The sequence below is a fragment of the Arvicola amphibius genome, chromosome 7 (genome assembly GCF_903992535.2).
Source record: "Arvicola amphibius chromosome 7, mArvAmp1.2, whole genome shotgun sequence".
In the NCBI taxonomy this organism is placed as follows: Eukaryota; Metazoa; Chordata; class Mammalia; order Rodentia; family Cricetidae; genus Arvicola; species Arvicola amphibius.
Genome location: NC_052053.1, coordinates 93,356,910 through 93,376,287, shown reverse-complemented (window position 1 = coordinate 93,376,287; position 19,378 = coordinate 93,356,910). Strand labels below are relative to the sequence as shown.

At 46.7% G+C, this 19,378-nt stretch overlaps 1 long non-coding RNA gene across 2 annotated transcripts; it reads left to right on the top strand.

Moving 5' to 3' along the window:
- Positions 1-268: 268 nt before the first annotated feature.
- LOC119819678 lies at positions 269-12,581 on the top strand. 2 transcript variants are annotated; one of them, XR_005286296.1, is made up of 3 exons: positions 271-524; positions 8,564-11,230; positions 11,421-12,581. It is a non-coding gene; the product is annotated as an uncharacterized LOC119819678 (long non-coding RNA). The 2 variants fall into 2 exon arrangements; XR_005286295.2 differs by lacking the exon at positions 11,421-12,581 and having other exon boundaries at positions 269-524; positions 8,564-11,338.
- Positions 12,582-19,378: the final 6,797 nt, after the last annotated feature.

The window sequence follows — 19,378 nt, the reverse complement described above, 5'->3', positions numbered from 1 at the left end:
CAGGAGCGCCTCTCGAGAGAGCAGGTGGGCAAAGGGAGCGCTGAGTCTGTGGTAATTCCCTTGGCTCCTCCTACGTGGTGTCAGCATGCTCCCTGGCCTCGCTATGTGGTTTGGACACACTTGCCAAGAGCTCTGCTTTGTGTTATGAAACCATCAGCTATTTCCTCATACCTTCAGGGTCCTAACGTCACTGTTTATGCTCAGCAGCCTGTGAGACCGTGTGTGCAGGAGGTAGCCAAGTGTTAGCGTCAAGAGGAGGAGAGAGCATGCGCGCAGTAGTCTTTATGGGCGCTGAGGTCAAGGAGGAGGGGAGAGCCTGCTCACGTGTGTCTTCGTGGGGGCAGGGGACACTTCTGGCCTTAGAAACACGGCAGAGGTTCTTAGTTGGGATTGGTGGACACCGTGACAACCTAGAGTGACTCTGGACTGGCTGAAGGGACACAGTGCTGCACACTGACTTAGAAGGGGTCTGCCCCATGAATCTGGCTGGCTTGACCTTTCTTTTCATCCTGCAGTTCAGAGAGGTGAGGTAACTAAATTTCAGGATCTTAGTCCTGCCCCTTAAAGTACTGTGCTTTCAGCTTCAGCTAGCTTCCTTTTCTTGTTTGCTTTCGTTTTTCAAGACAGGGTCTCTCTGTATAGCTCTGGTTGTCCTAGAATTCGCTCTGTAAACCAGGCTGTCCTCAAACTCACAGAGATCTGCCCACCTCTGCCCTTCCAAGTGCTGGGACTAAAGGTGTGGGCCACCACTGCCCGGCCTCATCTTCCATTTTAACACTCAATAGTCCTTTCATTGCATGGAATATAATTAAAAACAGACACACGCATTTAAAAAAAATCGCATGTCTGTATTTTCAAAAGTATAAACAGCAGTGTCTTGCTACATAGCAAGGCTGGCCTTGAACTTGTCATCCTTCTGCCTCAGACTTTTGGTGCTGGAATTACAGACATGTACCACTTCACGCTGCATGAGCAGTACTCTTTGACAAAGGTTGTTATGTTCTCAGTAGCTGGAAAGGAAAGGGATAGAATTCTCTCTAACATCTGTGTCACTTCCCTGAAATGACCTCACAACCCTGTGCTCCTGAGGACAAGTTCAGACCTGACCCTGTTACACCAAGCAGGGTAACCAGGCTGGCTTTGAACTGGTGATTTGCCTGCCTCAGCCTTGTGAGGGTGGAGATTATAGGTGTGTGCATCCACACCTGGCTGAAGTAGTGCTAATGTCTGAGCCACACCCTGGGACCCTTTGTGTGTGGTGTGTGTACTTGTATCTCTTGGTGTGTGTACAATTGCACACACAAGGGGATATCTATTTATTTATTTTGTCATGATTGTTTTGTTACACCCAGAGCTTAGGTGAATGTGGAAGAGACCATTTCTGAAAGAATCTGTCCATTTGTTCCAACAAGCACTTGTTGAAAGCCTTGTATTCGAGGCCCAGGCATTACTTATTCTCAGAGGTGTCAATGTTCCCAATTCTTGCCATCTTGAGTATATAAGTGTGTAAGACACAGAATAAGAATTTTCTGGCTTCCCATACCATACTGGAAGTTCAACTGTCCAGCAGTTATTGGAACCAGGAATGCATTTGCTCATGAATGGAATGTTATATGATGGCTCCGAGGCTTAGTTAATCCCTGAAATTTATTTATAGATGTATAAATGAATAGATGAAATGTATAGATGAAATCCTACCCATATGGAATGACAAAATGAAGCACTGTTTTTTTAGTACAATCAGTGCTTCCATAAAGTATAAAATTAGGTAAGAAATCATTTTGAATGGGCTTGCATGCTAATATTGGGGAAGGGGATTTGGAGATAGTCGAGAGCAATGGTTCTCAACCCGTGGGTCACAACCCCTTTTGGGGTTGCATATCAAATATTTACCTTGCGATTTATAACAGTAGCAAAAGTTACAGTTATGACGCATTAATGAAATAATTTTGTGATTGGAGGTTACCAACTGTTAAAGGGTTGATGCATTAGGAAGGTTGAGAACCACTGCTCTAGATGCTGTGTGTGTCATGGTCTTCTTGTGCTCAGGTGATTTGTATGGCTTTGTATGGCTAAATATCTGTGGTTTCACTAGCTCTGCTGTTTTAACAGTAGGCTATAGCTTGAGATTTTGCTCACAGATGAGTAGTTAGAAGGAAGGGAGAGACATTTTCCTTCTAGGTTACTAGGTATGCATGGGAACAGGGAAACAAAGAAGTGGTTTGTACACCTTAATAGAGGTGTGTACCAGATGGATTTATGTCAGCTTGGCACAAGATGAAGTCATCTGAGAGGAGGGAACTTCAATTAAGAAAATGGCTCCTTAAGATCAGGCTGTGCCTATAGCCCGTACCACAGTTTCTTAATTAATGATTGATGGGATGGGGGAGCGCCCAGCCATTGTGGGTGGTGCCACTCCTGGACTGGTGGTTTTGGGTTCTATAAGAAATCAGGCTGAGCAATCTATGAGGAGCAGTAAGCAGCTCTCCTCCAGGGCCTCTGCATCAGCTCCTGCCACCAGGTTCCTGCCCTGTTTGAGTTTCTATCCTGACTTCCTCCAGTGATGAACAATGCTGTGGAGATGGAAGTCAAATAAACCCTTTCCTCCCCAAGTTACTTTGGTCATGGGTTTTGTTACAGTAATAAAAACCCCAACTAAAACAGGATGTGTCTGATGTGAGCAGGAGTCACCCACAACCAACATGTCACCATTATTCTGGCATCTGCTACCATCTCACCCCATGAAACATTCTGTAGGCTCTAGGGACTGACCTGCTTTCATCCACATCCCCTGGGAACCCAGACTCAGAACAACTTCATAGACATGAATCCTGTCCTCCACCCACAACCCTTCAGGACATCTGGTCGACCCTCTAGATTTAGAGAGTAGAGAAGTGAAGGGTTTGGAGAACATGCCAAGGGGGAAATATAGGGTCTAGATCAGTGGTTTTCAACCTGTGGGTCATGACCCCTTTTACAGGGGAACATTCTGATAGGCTGCATATCGGATATTTATTTACATTACAATTCATAACAGTAGCAAAATTACAGTTATGAGGCAGCAGCGCAAATAGTTTTATGGTTGGGGTTCGCCAAAACATGAGAAACTGTATTTAAGAGTTGCAGCATCAGGAAGGTTGGGAACCACTTGTCTAGAGCAATAAAGGGGGCTAGAAAATGTCAAATGAGGCACGAGCTACACTTGTCCAAAGGCAGTTGGACGTAGTGGCATATGCCTGGGTTACAGTGGCATATGCCTGGGTTACAGTGGCTTATGCATACCGTTCCAGAATGCAGCTGACTGAGGCAGGAGGATTGTGAGCTCAACACCACCATGGGCTATGTAAAGACTGCCTCATATACATGCATGCATGCACGCATACAAGTTATATATACACACATATTTACATATATGCATACACACATCAAGTCAGTACTGTAGGCAAAGTATGAGCCAGCCCAACATATGGCCACGTCTCAGTTTACCTTTCTGTTGCTGTGATAAAAACATGTCTGAAAATAGTCTGGGGAGGGAAGGGTTTATGTGGCTCTTAGGGTTCAGTCTATCAGGAAGGAAGCCAAGGCAGGAACTGAAGATAGGAGCTAGGAAGCAGGAACTGAAGCACAGACCACAGAAGAACGCTGCTTACTGCTTGCTTCCAGTCTTGTGTTCAGCTACCTTTCTTCTACAGAACAGGCAGTACAATGCCCCACAGACATGACCACAGGCCAATTCAACGGAGGCAATTTCTCTCCTTCCTTCCTTCCTTCCTTCCTTCCTTCCTTCCTTCCTTCCTTCCTTCCTTCTTTTCTATTTTAATGATTTATATGTGCATTGGTGTTTTGCCTGCACATATATACACACATGTGTGTGTATGAGAGAGAGAGAGAAAGAGAGAGAGAGAGAGATCCTCTGGAACTGGAATTACAGACAGTTGTGGCCACATGTGGGAGCCGGGGTTTGAACCCGAGTCCTCTGGAAGAACAGCCAGTGTTCTTAACACCTGAGTCATCTCTCCAGCTCCTGGAGGCCATTTCTTAACTGAGGTCCCCTCTTTGTAGGTATGCCAAGTTGACAACTGAAGCTGTGACTGGTCAACAAGGTCCTGATGACAAGAGTCTGTGGTTACTTTTTGTCAACTTGACACAAACTGGAGTCATCTGAGAAGAGAGGAGCTCCAGTGAGAAATTGTCTTCACAGATCGGCCTGTGGACATGTCTGTGGGGCATGGTCTTGATGACTGATTGATGTGGGAGGGCCCAGTGCACTGTGGGTAGTGGGTGTCACCCCAAGTGGTGATCCTGGTTTGTATAAAAAAGTAGGTTGAATAAGTGATGGAGAGCAAGCTAGTAAGCAGTGTTCCTGTGTAGTTCCTACATAGTTCCTGCGTAGTTCCTACATAGTTCTTGAATAGTTCCTGCATAGCTCCTGCATAGTTCCTGTGTAGTTCCTGCGTAGTTCCTGCATAGATCTTGTGTAGCTCATACATAGTTCCTGCATAGTTCCCCCTGAGTTCCTGCTCACTCATTGACTGATCAGGACACGTAAGCCAAAGAAAATCTTTCCTTCCCAAGTTGTTTTGTTTGCAGTGTTTATCAGGCCAATAGGAAGTAAACCAGGGCAGTGGGAAAAGGAATGAATTCAGTATGATGACTTTCTATGAAAGAAAAGAAAAAGTGCCACTCCCCGGCACTGCCTACGGGGACACTAAGCCTCTCTGTGGCCTCGACAAAGTTGAAGCAGACCGAGTGGCGCTCACCTGGCATCCCAGGTTAAGAGACAGCTGCCACAAACTCAGCTATATGCTTGCTTCTTCAAATGTGCTTTGGGAAAAGGAAGCTTGTCGAGGGGACCCTTCAGGTCACAGACCTCTCCCCACTTCAGTTCTGAAGTGTGTCCTTGAATCACATCAGCTGATGATCTGAACCCTGTCCTTTGACCTCCTGTGGAAATGCTTTCAATAAACTCACTCTGTCCAGAAGTCACAAGCCCCAGTGAGGGGTGTTTTAAGAGACAGCCGGTGGGATGCCTCGTCACAGCACAGCTACCGTGAGAGCATTGCTTTCTCTTTGCTTTGTTTTTGTAAGGACCGGTGCAAAAAGCATTTCTTAGGTCTTCTCTCTAGGGGTTGTTGTCGTTCTCAGCACTTACCGTTTATTTCTGGATGATGTAAGCCTCATTTTAAACCTTCCCCCCCCCCCCCATTCTTTTCCTTAACTTGCCAGGAAGCTCACGTTCAAACCTACAGCTTCAACCTGATCTATTGTACAGACTCTCCCAACCTCGGAATAGAAATTTCTTCACCTTTTTTTTTTCTTTCCCCCCTTTATCTCCTCATTTACCTATACCTTTGTTTTCATTAGATTGCGTGCATTTCTTAGAAGCCATCTTAAGTTATTTCTTGAACGAGGTGGTTAAATAAACACAAAGGCGGCAACGGGGCACTGACTATGGAGAACCTGGTTGGAGTGTAGTTGGGTGGCTTTTGAACAACAGGCTATTCATAAGTACAGGGGATTTGCAAGGAACTCTGGAAGTACCTGTGCTATTTATAGTCGCATTTTTAACAGAGTCTTGAATCTGCCGAGTGGTGAATACGCGCCATTCTAACTGGAATGGCAATTATCAAATTCCTTAGGAGTCCATTTGGCCAAGGCACGGAAGCACCTCTGCACTCAGGAGCAGGAGGCTCTGAGCGGGGCCGTTTTCTTTTAAGGTTAATATATTCGTGTGCCTATTCAAAGATCAAAGCTCAGACACTCAGTCCAAACAACTGATTTTGCACATCCGCAGAACACCAAATGCGACCTGCAAACCACCGAGGACTGAAGAAAGCGAAGAGACAGGGAATCAAACCCTTATAAAAGACAGTCAATGCACGAAATCCTTTCGCTGCTTGGCATTCATTCAACACCAAGCCTTGCGGCCTTCCTAGTGGTCCTTTCTCACCAATGGGAAAAGAAACTCTCTGAGCCTGGGAATGGTCTGAATGGGGAAAAAGAGTTTTCAGCCGGAGTGTTAGTTGATGGCAGGTCTTCTTGTTCTCTTCAGATGGGCATCCCAAATAGGCAATAGTCACTGGTGTCCGTGACTGGAAGGTGTGAGTGCCAGCAGCTCCAGCAATTAGCCTTATGTGAGTGCCAGCAGCTCCAGCAATTAGCCTTATGGCTCCCGGCTTGAGTGCCGGCAGCCCTGTCCCTTCAGTGAATGCTAGCAGTGGCCTCCTACAGGCTCTTGGTGACTACTCGCTTAGAGGGGATTTCGTGAACTCTTCATGTGGCCAGGGTCTGCAGTCCCTCCTTTTCCATCCTTCGTCTTTTGCAGGCTCTCAGCTTGCTGCAGCCTCTTGTTCTCTGCATTCTTTCAGCAATCCGCAGTGCCCACCCTCTCCACGCTGTGGTCTTTCTCAGCCTCAGTTTATTTATTTATATTATATTTATTTATTTGCTTGCTTATTTTATTTTTTTTGAGACAGGGTTTCTCTGTAGCTTTGGATCCTGCCCTGGAACTAGGTTTTGTAGATCAGGCTGACCTCGAACTCTCAGAGATCTGTCTGCCTCTGCCTCCTGAGTGCTGGGATTAAAGGCATGTGCCACCACTGCCTGGCCTATTTTTATTTTTAAAAGCTGTATTTATTGCTGGGCATGGTGGTGTACACCTTTAATTCCAGTATTTGGGAGGCAGAGGCAGGCAGATCTCTGTGAGTTTGAGGCCAGCCTGGCCTACAAAGTGAGTTCCAGAACAGTTAGGGCTACACAAAGAAACCCTGTCTCAAACAACAACAACAAAAAAGAAAGAAAGAAAAAAGAAAAATAAAGATGCATTATTTATTCTATGTGTTTTATACGTATGGAGTTTTGTCTGCACAGCAGAAGAGGGAACTGGATGCCATGGGATGCTATAGTTTTAGATAGCTGTGAGCTACCATTTGAGTGCTGGGAATTGAACCCTCAGGACCTCCGGAAGAGCAACCAGTGCCCTTAACTACTGAGTTATCCCTCTAGCTCCATCAGCCTCTGTTTTTTAAAGTCTGGTCGCAGCCACATTCTGGACCTCTTCAGTTGCTGTCTGCCTGCTGGGTGTTCCTAGGCTGGTACTGTCCATGTAGGTTGGCCTTGAACTCATAGAGATCTGCCTGCTTTCTGAGTGCTGGGATTAAAGGCATGCACAACAATCAGCAAAAATTATCTGTGTATTATTCTAAGAGCTCAGCCCACTTTACCTGTGCTAAAACACTGTACGTAGGTAATACAACCACCTGGGATGAGGTAATGGAACCCAGGTTGCAGTGCCAAGATGGCTTAGTCAGTCATACGTACACACAGCCTTCTCTCTGCAAACTTTTTAGCTTAGTACTGAGACTGCCTGTCACAGCCATCATGGGTGGTGGAAGTGTGTCTCTTGACCTGACTGAGGACACCTGCAAGATGGTGGGGACATCTGAGGAGCAGCTGAAGCTGTCAATGCCCCAGTGTCATCCTCTGGAGTCATTTCAGTATGCCTGGGGCAGCTATGAATGAACAGAGCTTCCCAAGTAAGAGCTGTCAGCAGGACATCCCCTCAAACAGAAGCAGCCACTTTTGCAGTGGCCGTGACAGCTGTGGCAGTTTCTGCAGCTGGACTGAAGTCTCCCTGGGCATCAGTGGCTGAGTCAGAATCTCCTTGAGCAGCCATGAGGTATCCAAAGCAATCTCTGTTCTTATAATGACAGGCTTCCCTGACTGCAGAATTTACCAGTTGATTGACAGCCTTCGGGCTTCCAGGAAGCCTTCCTCCTCCTCCTCCTCCTCCTCCTCCTCCTCCTCCTCCTCCTCCTCCTTCTCCTTCTATTATTATTGTTGTTGTTGTATATTTGTGAAAGATGAGAATGAAACTATAGAATACACTCTACAGAGAAGGTGTGGGCTTGAGCAAGCATGGCACTCAAAAGCCTTATCTTTTCTGTTGAGACAGGGTCTCACTAAATTGCTCAAACTGGCCTTGAACTTGTGATACTTGTGCTTTAGTCTCTTGAGTAGCTGGGATTACAGGCCTATGTCACTCAGCCTGCTAATTGTGTATTTCAGAGGCGCTAACAGACAGGATATTTTTTGAAAAAGTATATATTATTTTATTTTTCTGTGTATGAGTGCTTGCCTGCAAGTGTGCATGTGCACCATGTGTTTGGATGGTAACCACAGCGGGCAGAAGAGGATGCTGGATCCCCTGGACCTGGAGCTACAGATGGGTATGGGCCATGATGTGAGCGCTAGGATCTGAACCCAGGTCCTCTGCAAGAACAACAGTGTTCTTAGCTGCTGAGCCGTCTCTCCAGCCCCCAGAAGGGATGTCTAACATCTTCATCCCAGAGAAATGAGAAGCCATGGAAGTGCTGGTTGTGCCCAACACCCCGATCTTATCAGCACCCACCGGGTATACGTGCGGAAATAGCACACTGGGCCCAAAACTACTATGGCAATTATGTGCCAATTAAATATTTTAGATACAATTTTAGAGTTTGTAGTTGATTATTTCTGAGTTGTATAATATGAAGGATTGTTTTTCTTCTGCTTGATTCAACAGCCTGGTTTCCTTGCCATGGACAGAAGTCACGATACGGCTGAGCACTAAGAAGAGGAAAGCGATATGATACAGAAGGAAATCCTGCCCAGTGAAATTGCCTCAGCATTAACTTCCCTATTAAAACAGGGTATTGGGCAAGATGGCCTATGCCTGTAATCCCAGAACTCAAGAACGAGCAGGGGGAAGAGGGCCCCAAGCCTGGGCTAGCTGGTGAGCTCTAGGCCAGTAAATCGCACATATGAATGTGCATATGTACACATATATACATATTATATAAAGTAAGACGCACATGGCATTGTGTATTCCAAGTTGTTGCCTTGAGTTTAGGGCCAGGGTCCATAGAAAGATATACTTTAAGTCTTAGAATCCACTTAGAGGGAGCCTGTCCCCAGGAAGCATCTTCATTCTCCCAGTTCCTCACCCCCCCCCCCCCCATGTGGTGTGGAAGCTGTTGCCAGGCTGGGTTGCCAGGCATGGTTTTAACTCAATGTTGGAAGGTCACCGAGCTAGCCAGTGCTGGCTAAGAGTAAGTCACCCCACTCAGTGTAAGATGAGCTGCCTTAAGGTACGGGGGTGTGCCTGCACACAACAGCAAGGCCTTTCAGGACGCCCACAGTGCCTTCCCACACTTACTTGGAAACCCAGACTGACACCTCTGGGCAGCTGTGGGAAGGGTCCCCTGGTGAGAAGAAACCTGTCACTTAAACGTCAGTGACTCCTTTTTGAGGTCCTGCTCTGGTTAGGAGGGGCACTGGGGGGAGATTAGTTGGTGGGATAAAGTGACATTTTTTCTGTATGCTTCCTTAATCTCTCATCGTTCCAGGTCCCCACAGACGGGCATGTCCTGGCAGATGCCTGGGGTCCTGGACAGAGGAGCACACAGTTTGCGAGCATCTGTTCTGTGTGAGGCATGAGTCCTGGCTTCTGGCCCCCTGCCCCAGAACCTTATAGGGTCTGGGGAAGACTGGCATTGGTATTTGTAAGTACAAACAGTGCTCAGTTCTCCAAAGGGAAAAGACAGAATCCCAGCGGACTATACCTGAAGCCTAGTTCATGCTACTCTGGAGAGAATGGTTGTCTGAAGAGCTGCCATTTAAGTTGGAAACTGGCCGGAGGAGGTATGAGCCAGAATCAGTGTGGGAGAGAGCATTCCAGCGGAAGGGAAAAGCAAGGGAAAAGCGTTTGTCTCACCTCCAGCCTTCCACAAAGAACCAAAGCAGCCCTTCTTAGCTAAAAATAAGTTGTCCCTGCCAGGAGAGGGTCCCCAGAGAGAGACCCCAGAGACGAGTCTATGACTCCCTCTGTGCGCCGCCCCACAGGATACGCAGGCCCGGTGGTCTTCAAACTGTGGCTCCAGACCTTCCCCAGCTAATTTCACCTCCCTGGAGCGTGTCTCCAGCGTGGCGCAGCTCCCGAGCTGGGCGCCCGCCAGTCAGTCTGGCCAGGCAAGGAACTATTTTGGGAATTTTTATGATGGAACAATATTTTTTGGGTAAACAGCGGAGAGCTGTTAAGCGGGGATGCTCACCCCTAGCTTCTGGTTCACCTTTCTCCACGCGGAAGTGTGGTACTGTCAAGGAGGAACAATATCCCCGGGCTGCCTACTGCCCTGCACACGCCTCATCGTTTCTCCAGGGTAAATGTTCATAGAAATCAATCAATTCCATGCCTTGTATTCCTTGGAAACAACACCCTTGGTGTAGCCCCGGGGTGATGGTGGGCTGGTCCCAACCTCATGAACCCCTCAGGGCCTTAGGCTCAGCTGGCCTCAGAATGCCAGCCCTGGAGGAGACCTTGGAAGACATTTGTCTCCTCCTTTCCCCCTTGAGGGGACCAAGGCTTTCTCGAAGTCACTAGCCTATCAACTTCAGGGGAGGATGGAGTCTTAGCTGTCAGCCACTGACGCTTTGCTTTCTTCAAGGAGAAAAAGGCAAAGTCAGCAGCGAGAGTGCCAGATACACTCAGAGAACAGAGAATATGTTGAGTCCCTGGGTACCGACCACGCCCCACCTCACGGGAGCACCAGCCCTCTGTCGCCACCGGACCCAGCAACCTGGCCTCCCTGGGACCAGCAACCAGCGTCACTTGCATCGGTCTGATCCCGCTGGGGAGGCCAGGACTCCCTGTGTTCCGAGAGTCAGCCCCTACCCAAGCCTCATTTCTAGAGCGCTTTATTATCTCTCATTCTATTCTGTGGCCCCGGAGCATCACGGGAAGCGCTGGGTCTGATTTTCTCAGACTGCCCGTGCTTATGTTTTGATGTTTGAACTCAAAGAAAGATGATTAAGGCCCCCGGCTGAAAAGAGTAACAATTGTTAGCTGGTGGCAGTACTCAGTTGGTAAAGTGCTGGTGTAGGAGAGCGCCATTCTCTTTCTCACAGCGGCGGATGAGGCCCATTGGAGAAGCACCTTGGCCGCAGCCAAGGGAGCCCTGCATGAGGATGGCAGTCACGGTGAGACAGTGTGCTTAACTTAAGCCTTGTCACTGCAGCAGCGAAACCAATTGAAATTCATTCAGCAGACTGAACAGGATTGACTAATTTTCTGATACTGGTCTTGGACAAGTCACTTTTTTCTGGGTGGAAGCTCTGCCTGAACTCCTCTTCCCTCTCCAGCCGGCCAAGGGGCAGCTCCTCCCCTTCAGATGCTCAAGACCACGCCTAAAGGGTATTTAAGAAAGGGGTCTCTAGCCCTGCCAAGTGGTTTCTTCTCTTCCCCACCCCCACTCCCCTCACTACCTGGGAATTGCTTTGCTCATTAAACCTGGACCTTTAATTTGGCCTGATCTGATTTTTTATTTCTTTGGCAGAGAGACTTATTATCAGGGTATGGAAACCTTTCAACTTTGTCTTTCCAGGTCTCAGTTCCTGCATCTGTAGGGCGGGATGCCGTACCTCTTTTCCTAGCGGCCGCGGGAAGCCTCTAAGTGCCCGCAGAGGTGGCTTGGATTAGGAAGAGGAACTGAAGAGCAGGATCAAGGTGTGTGGGGAGCATCTTCAGTGAGATTGGATGTCAGTCTCCTGCTGCCGAATGGTTGTTACCGCTGTGTGAAGATGGGTCACTGTGATTGGTTTAATAAAGAGCCGATGGCCAATAGCAGGAGAGATAGGTGGGATTTCCGGGGGGAGAGAGAAGAGGAGGAGGAATCTATGCATGGGGATTACACCAGCGATGCCAGGGAGACATGAAGAGATCGGACGTACAGTACAGAGTAGAAGTAATTGAGCCATGTGGCAGAATGTAGATTAAAAAAATGAGTTAATTAAGTTATAAGAGCTATTTGGGTAAAAGCCTAAGCTAAGACCAAGCTTTCATAATTAATAAGAAGTCTCCATGTTGTTATTTGGGGGGGGGGTGGCGATTCAAAGAAAGTCTGGTGAGAAAACTCACTAGTCTCCCATCACCGCACCACTTCCTCCTCAAGAGCTTGTGAGGACCTAGATTATTCTGACAGTCCCAGTTAATCAGAGCTAGGGTAGGCCCTGTGGCCATGCACCATCGGCCGGGACACAATTCTCCCCTGCCTTCCATACACTCAGGAACTAGAGTTTATCTTGGCTGTGATGGGCCAGGCCTAAGGGAGCAGTCCTGATAGAAACTCTCATACAATTGTAAGGATGGAATGTGCTGAACCCAGTTGCGTCTCATTAAAATGCCACGCAGGGCGAGCGTTTGAATTTCACATTCACGGCGCTTGAATGTTTTAATTCACACGAAACCCATAAGCACCGAGGTGCAATAACTGGCAGGGCCTGGGCCACTAATTTAGGATGAAGTGTGCCGGATGGTGACAGCAATGTTGACAGGACATATCGGCTCCGTAGTTTGTGGGAGGCCCCAGCTCAGGAGGGACCCCACCACCCCACGGACTGACTCACCGTTAGCACCGCTTAGTTTTTCTCAGGAAACCCAATACTGGGCTGCTTTGTGATCTGTGAAGGATAGTGAAGGGTGATCCGTAGAGAAGAGAGCTAGGGTGTCCTGGGACACGGGGAAGAAAGAGGACAATGTGTCAGAAAACTAGGAAGCGATTTCTCAAATATCTTATACTTTGAAAATAATAAAGCAAATTATAGCCAATCAGCTATTCCATTCATTTTTTTTTAAAAAGGTGTTCCTCTTCTAATTTACAATGTGACGCGTACACACAGAACTTCCTCTAAAATAGGCATGAATCAGGACACAAAACGAGTCATATCTAATATATAAAAACTGAAATAATTCTTTATATTCTTTTTAGCAATACTCATTTTTGTTATTTTTTTATATTTATTTATTGATTTATTTATTATGTATACAATATTCTGTCTGTGTGTATGCCTGAAGGCCAGAAGAGGGCACCAGATCTCACTACAGATGGTTGTGAGCCACCATGTGGTTGCTGGGAATTGAACTCAGGACCTTTGGAAGAGCAGGTAGTGCTCTTAAACCGCTGAGCCATCTCTCCAGCCCCTCATTTTTATTATTTTTAACTGTGTGCTTGTGTGTGCCTATGAGTGCATGTGCCCATAGAAGCCAGAGGTAGCTGTACTCCCTAGAACTGGAGTTACAGGCTGTTGTGAGCCACCCAATATGGATTCTGGAAATCAAACTCGGGTCCTCTGGAAGTTCAGTTCATGCCTTTTATTGCTGAGCATCCCTCCAATCCAATTCCTTGTATTCTATCTGATTATAATAAATAAAAACCAGCAAAGGAAACTATAGAATGTGCATAAACCCATAGGGATTAAATATAGCACCAACAAAGGATAAGTGGATGGTTCAAGAAATCAGGAAGAAAGCCAAAATCCTGGAATTGAGTGGTAATGAAGACATTGTGCCAAAACCTAAGGGATGCAATGAAAATGAGAGGGAAAGGTGGTTTTAACTGTCAATTTGGCACAACCTAGAATTACCTGGGAAGAAAGTCTCAGTGAGCACGTGTTTAGATCATGCTGGCCTGCAGGCATATCTGTTGGGGGGGGGGCGGATTCTCTTAATTGTTAATTGATGTAGGAAGTTCCAGCCCTTTTGGGCGGCACCATTCCCTAGGCAGAGAACCCTGAACAGTATAAGAGAAGGGGAAGCTAGCCGAAAGCAAGCAAACAAGGGTCTGTGCATTTATTTATTTTCTCTCTGCTCTTGACTGCAGGTGTAGTGCTTGAAGTTTCTGCCTTGACCTCCCCTCCAATAATAGACTGAAGTTCAGACTTGTAAGCCAGATAAGCCCTTTCTTCCCTAAGTTACTTTTAGTGTTCAGATAAAGCTATGACCTACTCAGAGTTACTCCATATGGTAGAAAACAGTTTTTCAGGCTGTGCCTTGCCCTAGGAGACTCCATTTTATAAGCAGCCTCTTCTGACTCCACAGGTGTCAGGCACACATATGGTGTTCAGACATACATGCAGGCGAAAGACTAACACAAAAAAAATAAATAAGCCTTTATATAAAAGAATAACTTAATGATATTAAGTTATCTTCGAAAATCAAGAAGCCGAGATCCATATCAGTAGGTGCAGAGAAATAATTACTACGAGGGCAGAAGCTAATGAAATAAACACACAGGACCTGATAAAACAAGAGTTTGTTCTTCGAAAGGATGATCAAGGTTGATAAACTCACAGCCAAAATAATCAAAAGAAAGAAAGAGAAGGCCCTAATAAATAAAATGAGAGCTGGAGAGCTGGACAGCTTGCTCTTGTTCTTGTCCAGAACCTGGGGTTGATTCCAAGCACTCGTCTGGAAGCTCACAGCCAGAGGATCTGATGCTTGCCTCCGACCTTCTCAGGCACCAAGTATACACAGACATCCATGCAGGTGAAACATCCACACACATTAAAAAACAGAGCAAAACCAAGCCCCTCAACTATAAAAAGTCCAGACACAGATAGAATCACTGGTGAATTTTGTCAGACTTTCAAAGAAAAACCAAGACCAATGCTTCTCAAATTATTCCCTAAAACAAGAATAAAAAAAAAAATGCTGGGCGGTGGTGGCGCACGCCTTTAATCCTAGCACTCGGGAGGCAGAGGCAGGTGGATCTCTATGAGTTCAAGGCCAGTCTGGTCTATAAGAGCTAGTTCCAGGACAGGCTCCAAAGCTACAGAGAAACCCTGCCTTGAAAAACTTTTTTTAAAAAAAAGTATTAACAAACTCTTTGTTACCCTGATATCAAAACCAGATAAAGACACAAAATGAACAACAACAACAACAAAAAGAAAATTACAGATTTACAGATAAGTCTCCGCAACGAATAGATGCAAAGTTCTTAACAAAATATTTGCAAACCAAATGTGGAGACACATTAAAAAGATCATTGACATCAATCAAGTTGGCTTCATTCCCATGATGCAGGATGGCTCAACAGATGTGTCCTGGTTAGTTTTTTTTGTTTGTTTGTTTTGTTTTTCTCTGTCGGCTCTACACCAGCTAGAGTTATCCAAGAAGAGGAACTTTAGTTGAGACAATGCCTCCTTCAGACTGTATGTAGGCCTGTCTGTAGGGCATTTTCTCGAGCTCCTGGACTGGCGTTTGGCTGCGGTAGGCTGGATGAACCTCAGGATGTACAGGGCTGGATGAACTGCCATGCTGTGGCAAATCAGCCAGGGACAATGTCTCTCATGGCCTTCTTCTGATAAAAGGATGCGGTTCATCTGTAGATGCAGAGATGCATCACCCAGAAACCACTCCAGACACTAACTTGCTGTCCAGCTTTGGTGAGTACTCGGCAGACAGCTGCCAGCTCATCCAGGGTCCACTTCATCTGCACAGCATCCTGTTAGTCCTGTGCGGGCAGCCTGTGTCCAGTGACTGAGAAAAGAAGACTTTAAAGACCAGGCTCTTTGGGGACAACATGGGACACTAACAATATTCCAGCGTTTCAGGTTGGTGCCGGTCTACCTGGGTCTGCATCAGTTTGACTTTGTCTTGCCATGTAACCTGCTTCTTTCCTCTTCTCTTCACAAGTTTCAACCTCAATAAAACACCCTTACCCTTCTCTTTTCTTCCCGTCCAGGAACTCAGGCCTATAATGATTCCCTTTATCCCAGGTTATTCCCAGTTATTTAGTGTACTAATGTGCATTAAATAGGCACTTACACGTCCCCAAGTTTGGTGCCAAGTTATGGCTGGTGGTGAGGGAAATGTGTGCAAATTTGGTAGAGAGAGTGAACAGTGTAGTATACAGGTTGGTATTGGGCAGGGTACTGTGTGTCTCCCGTAAGTGTCCCTAACATGCATGTAGCTCACCTTGCAGACATGCTTGCTGCCCCGGCTCCTCCAGCTTCTCCCCCACTTCCGTCTTCAGCAATTCTGAGTCCTGGGCCAGATGCATGGCCAGGTCCACACTGGGGTATCAGCTTGTGTACAAGGTCTCCACTGGGAGACTGGAAGCAGAGAGACAGGTGTGGACTCCTGCGTCTCTGTGTCATTTCAAGCCCACTTTCCTCTTCTCTGGTTTCGTCTTTTCTTCCAGGCTGCCAGGTCTGCTGACCTCAGCCCAACACCAGACACCGAGGCAATCATTTTCTGTAGACCTGTCACCAGGCTCCTTAACCGCATGAAATCTCATCCCTAAAACAGTTCCTTCACCCTGTCCCCGCTGGATTCCAGCTGGTACTGTCGTTATCTCAGTCCCTCAGGTGCTAATGTGTCATCAGCCATCAATGGTACTTGGTGTCTTCCTCTGCCAGGTAGGATATTGACATCAGCGCCCACACACTCCTATCCTGCCTCTCTTATCTCTTCTATCAGCTATTTATGTTTACATCATCAAGTGTGGCAACATATAAAGCCACAATGAATTTTCCCCTTCTTGTCTATGGTCCTTTACAGAAACCATCAAACAACATTTGAAGTAATGAATGGTGTGTGGGAATCTGGGCACAAGGCCTGGAGATGGGCTCTGGTTGGTTTTCCTTCCCTGTATATCAAAGGCAGATATATATGTCACTACAAGAACAGTCTTCTTAGCCTCAGAATCAAAGAGATTTCATTGTTTCATGTATCAACAGTAAGTGAAACACATCTTATCTCTAATCCTGCTTATTTGGATCAGGGCTTTCCTGTTTAATGACTGTTTTTTCCAAGAGTAGTTACTAATTTCTTCTTCTTCTTCTTCTTCTTCTTCTTCTTCTTCTTCTTCTTCTTCTTCTTCTTCTTCTTCTTCTTCTTCTTCTTCTTCTTCTTCTTCTTCTTCTTCTTCTTCTTCTTCTCCTTCTTCCTCTTCCTCCTCCTCCTTCCTCTTCCTCCTCCTTCCTTTTCCTCCTCCTCCTTCTTCCTCTTCCTCCTCCTCCTCCTTCCTCTTCCTCCTCCTCCTCCTCTTCCCTCCTCCTCCTCCTTCTCGTTCCATCCTCCTCCTCCTCCCTCTCTCCTCCTCACGGCTCCTCACTTCCTCTTCCTCCGCCTCCTCCTCTCCTCCTTCCTCCTCCTCCTCCTTCCTCTTCCTCCTCCTCCTCCTCCCTCTTCCTCCTCCTCCTCCTTCCTCTTCCTCCTCCTCCTTCCTCTTCCTCCTCCTCCTCCTCCCTCTTCCTCCTCCTCCTCCTTCCTCTTCCTCCTCCTCCTCCTCCTTCCTCTTCCTCCTCCTCCTTCTTCCTCCTCCTCCTCCTTCCTCCTCCTCCTCCCTCCTCCTCCTCCTCCTTCTCCTCCCTCCTCGTCCTCCTCCTCCTTCCTCCTCCTCCTCCTCCTTCTTCCTCTTCCTCCTCCTCCTCCTCCTTCCTCTTCCTCCTCCTTCCCTCTCCTCTTCCTCCTCCTCCTCCTTCTTCCTCTTCCTCCTCCTCCTCCTCCTTCCTTCCTTCGTCCTCGCCTTCTTCTCCTCTTCTTCCTCTCCTCCTCCTTCCTCTTCCTGTCCTCCCTTCCTCCTTCCCTCTCCTCTCCTCCTCCCCCTCCTCCTATTCTTCCTTCTCCTCCTCCTCCTCCCCTCCTTCTCCTCCTCCCCTCTTTCTCCTCCTCCTCCTTTCTCTTTCTCTCTCTCTTTCTTCTCCTCCTCTTTCTCCTTTTCTTCCCCTTCCCCTTATCCTTCTTCCTAAACAAAAATTAGGTCTTTGTCATCCTATCCCTGTGGTTTTTTTTTCCCCCATGCTTTACTCTTTGGGGCCCACCACCCAACTCCCAAATAATCACACGGAAACTTATTTTTTCTTGTAAATGACCGGCCTTAGCTTGGCTTGTTTCTATCCAGCTTTTCTTAACTTAAATTATCCCATATGCTTTTTGTCTCTGGTATCTTCTCTTTCTCTATTCTATATACATTTTTTTTTTTACCTCTTACTCTGTGGCTAGCTGTGTGGCTGTGTGGCTGTCCCCTGATGTCCTCCTCTCCTTCTCCTTTTCTTGCTCCTTGATTTTCTTTTCCCAGATTTCTCCTCCTATTTATTCTCTCTGCCTGCCAGCCCTGCCTTTCCTTTTTCCTGCTTAGATATGGCCATTCAGCTCTTTATTAGATCAGTCAGGTAACACAGGCAAAATAACCCAGCTTCACAGAGTTAAACAAATGCAACGTAAAAGAAATCAACACATCTTTGCATCACTAAACAAATATTCCACAGCATAAACGAATGTAACACATCTTAAAATAATATTGTACAACATGTCCCAGCTTCTTATACATTTTATGTGTGGACTGGAATCCTCCCTAGTCTTCTAGTACATTTTCCTTAGAACCCACTGCCATTTTATTGGCTATAAATTTCTCCTGAGGCCCACGAAACCACTGGCACCTCTTTTCATTGCATTCTTGGGTGTGCCCCTCTGTTTCTTGTGTTCTCACGTTACCTTTATGCTCCCCACTGTGCACTCCAGTTGCTCTGGGCTGGTTTCTCGGTTAGCATATCAGTAAGGTGTACACAGGGTGAGAAATCATGATTGCCTATGCAGTTCATCAAGCTGCATAAAGAGTGTAGAGTCACCGTGACAATTAGCTTCCTAATGCGGCGAGTGTGCTTGAGCAAATTTGAGTTTATTTCACTAATCAAGCCTCTGTTTTGACGGAAGATCCTAAAATGCCCGTGAAAGAAATTCTAACTCCACAAGGCCCTCCCTCTCTCATCAGATCCCAGTTGACTTTTCAGGTTTCTTTTCTGTTCCCATCCTGGATCTTGAGCTCTGCTAAACTCCTTGTGTCTTCCAGTCCTCCATCCTTGGCTCTGTGCTCCCTCCTCCCTGAAGCCTGTGTATCCAAACTCTAGTTCCCTGCTGAATGCTCCGGCCATGGAGTATCATCTGATCCTCAGCTACTAGCCTGCCTCAGCTCCCCTCTGGCTTGTATCTTCTCTACCTAGTAGCCACATGCTTGGCAGGCTGCTGGTGGACAGACGGACTCTTTCTGTGCTTCCCTGCAGCTGAGGAAGCCATCACGTTGAGTGGTCGGTCCTCTTTGCAGGCTGGGCAGATTCTCTGGGCAACATTTTCAGGAAGCCAGAAGGCTAGTTCTCTATTAAATCTCTCTCTCAATGGGGCTTAGGCAAAGGAACCAAATGCACATACCCAGAGGAGGCTTATTGCCTTAAAGGTCACTTCTTAGTAACACTAAAATTCATTCATTCATTCATTCATTCATTCATTCATTTATTCATTCATTCATTCTTCTTTTGGGGGTAGGGAGTTTCTCTGTGTATCTCTGGTAGTCCTGGAACTCACTCTGTAGACCAGGCTGGCCTCGAACTCACAGAGATCCACCTGCTTCTGCCTCCCGAGTGCAGGGATTAAAGGTATACATCACCACTGCCTGATTCATTCATTCTTCATTCATTCATGTACTTATTCATCCAATTCATCAATAAACTATAAATGGATTTGGTGCTTCCTAGTGTGCCAGGCTTTGTGGAAAGGTTTGGGAAT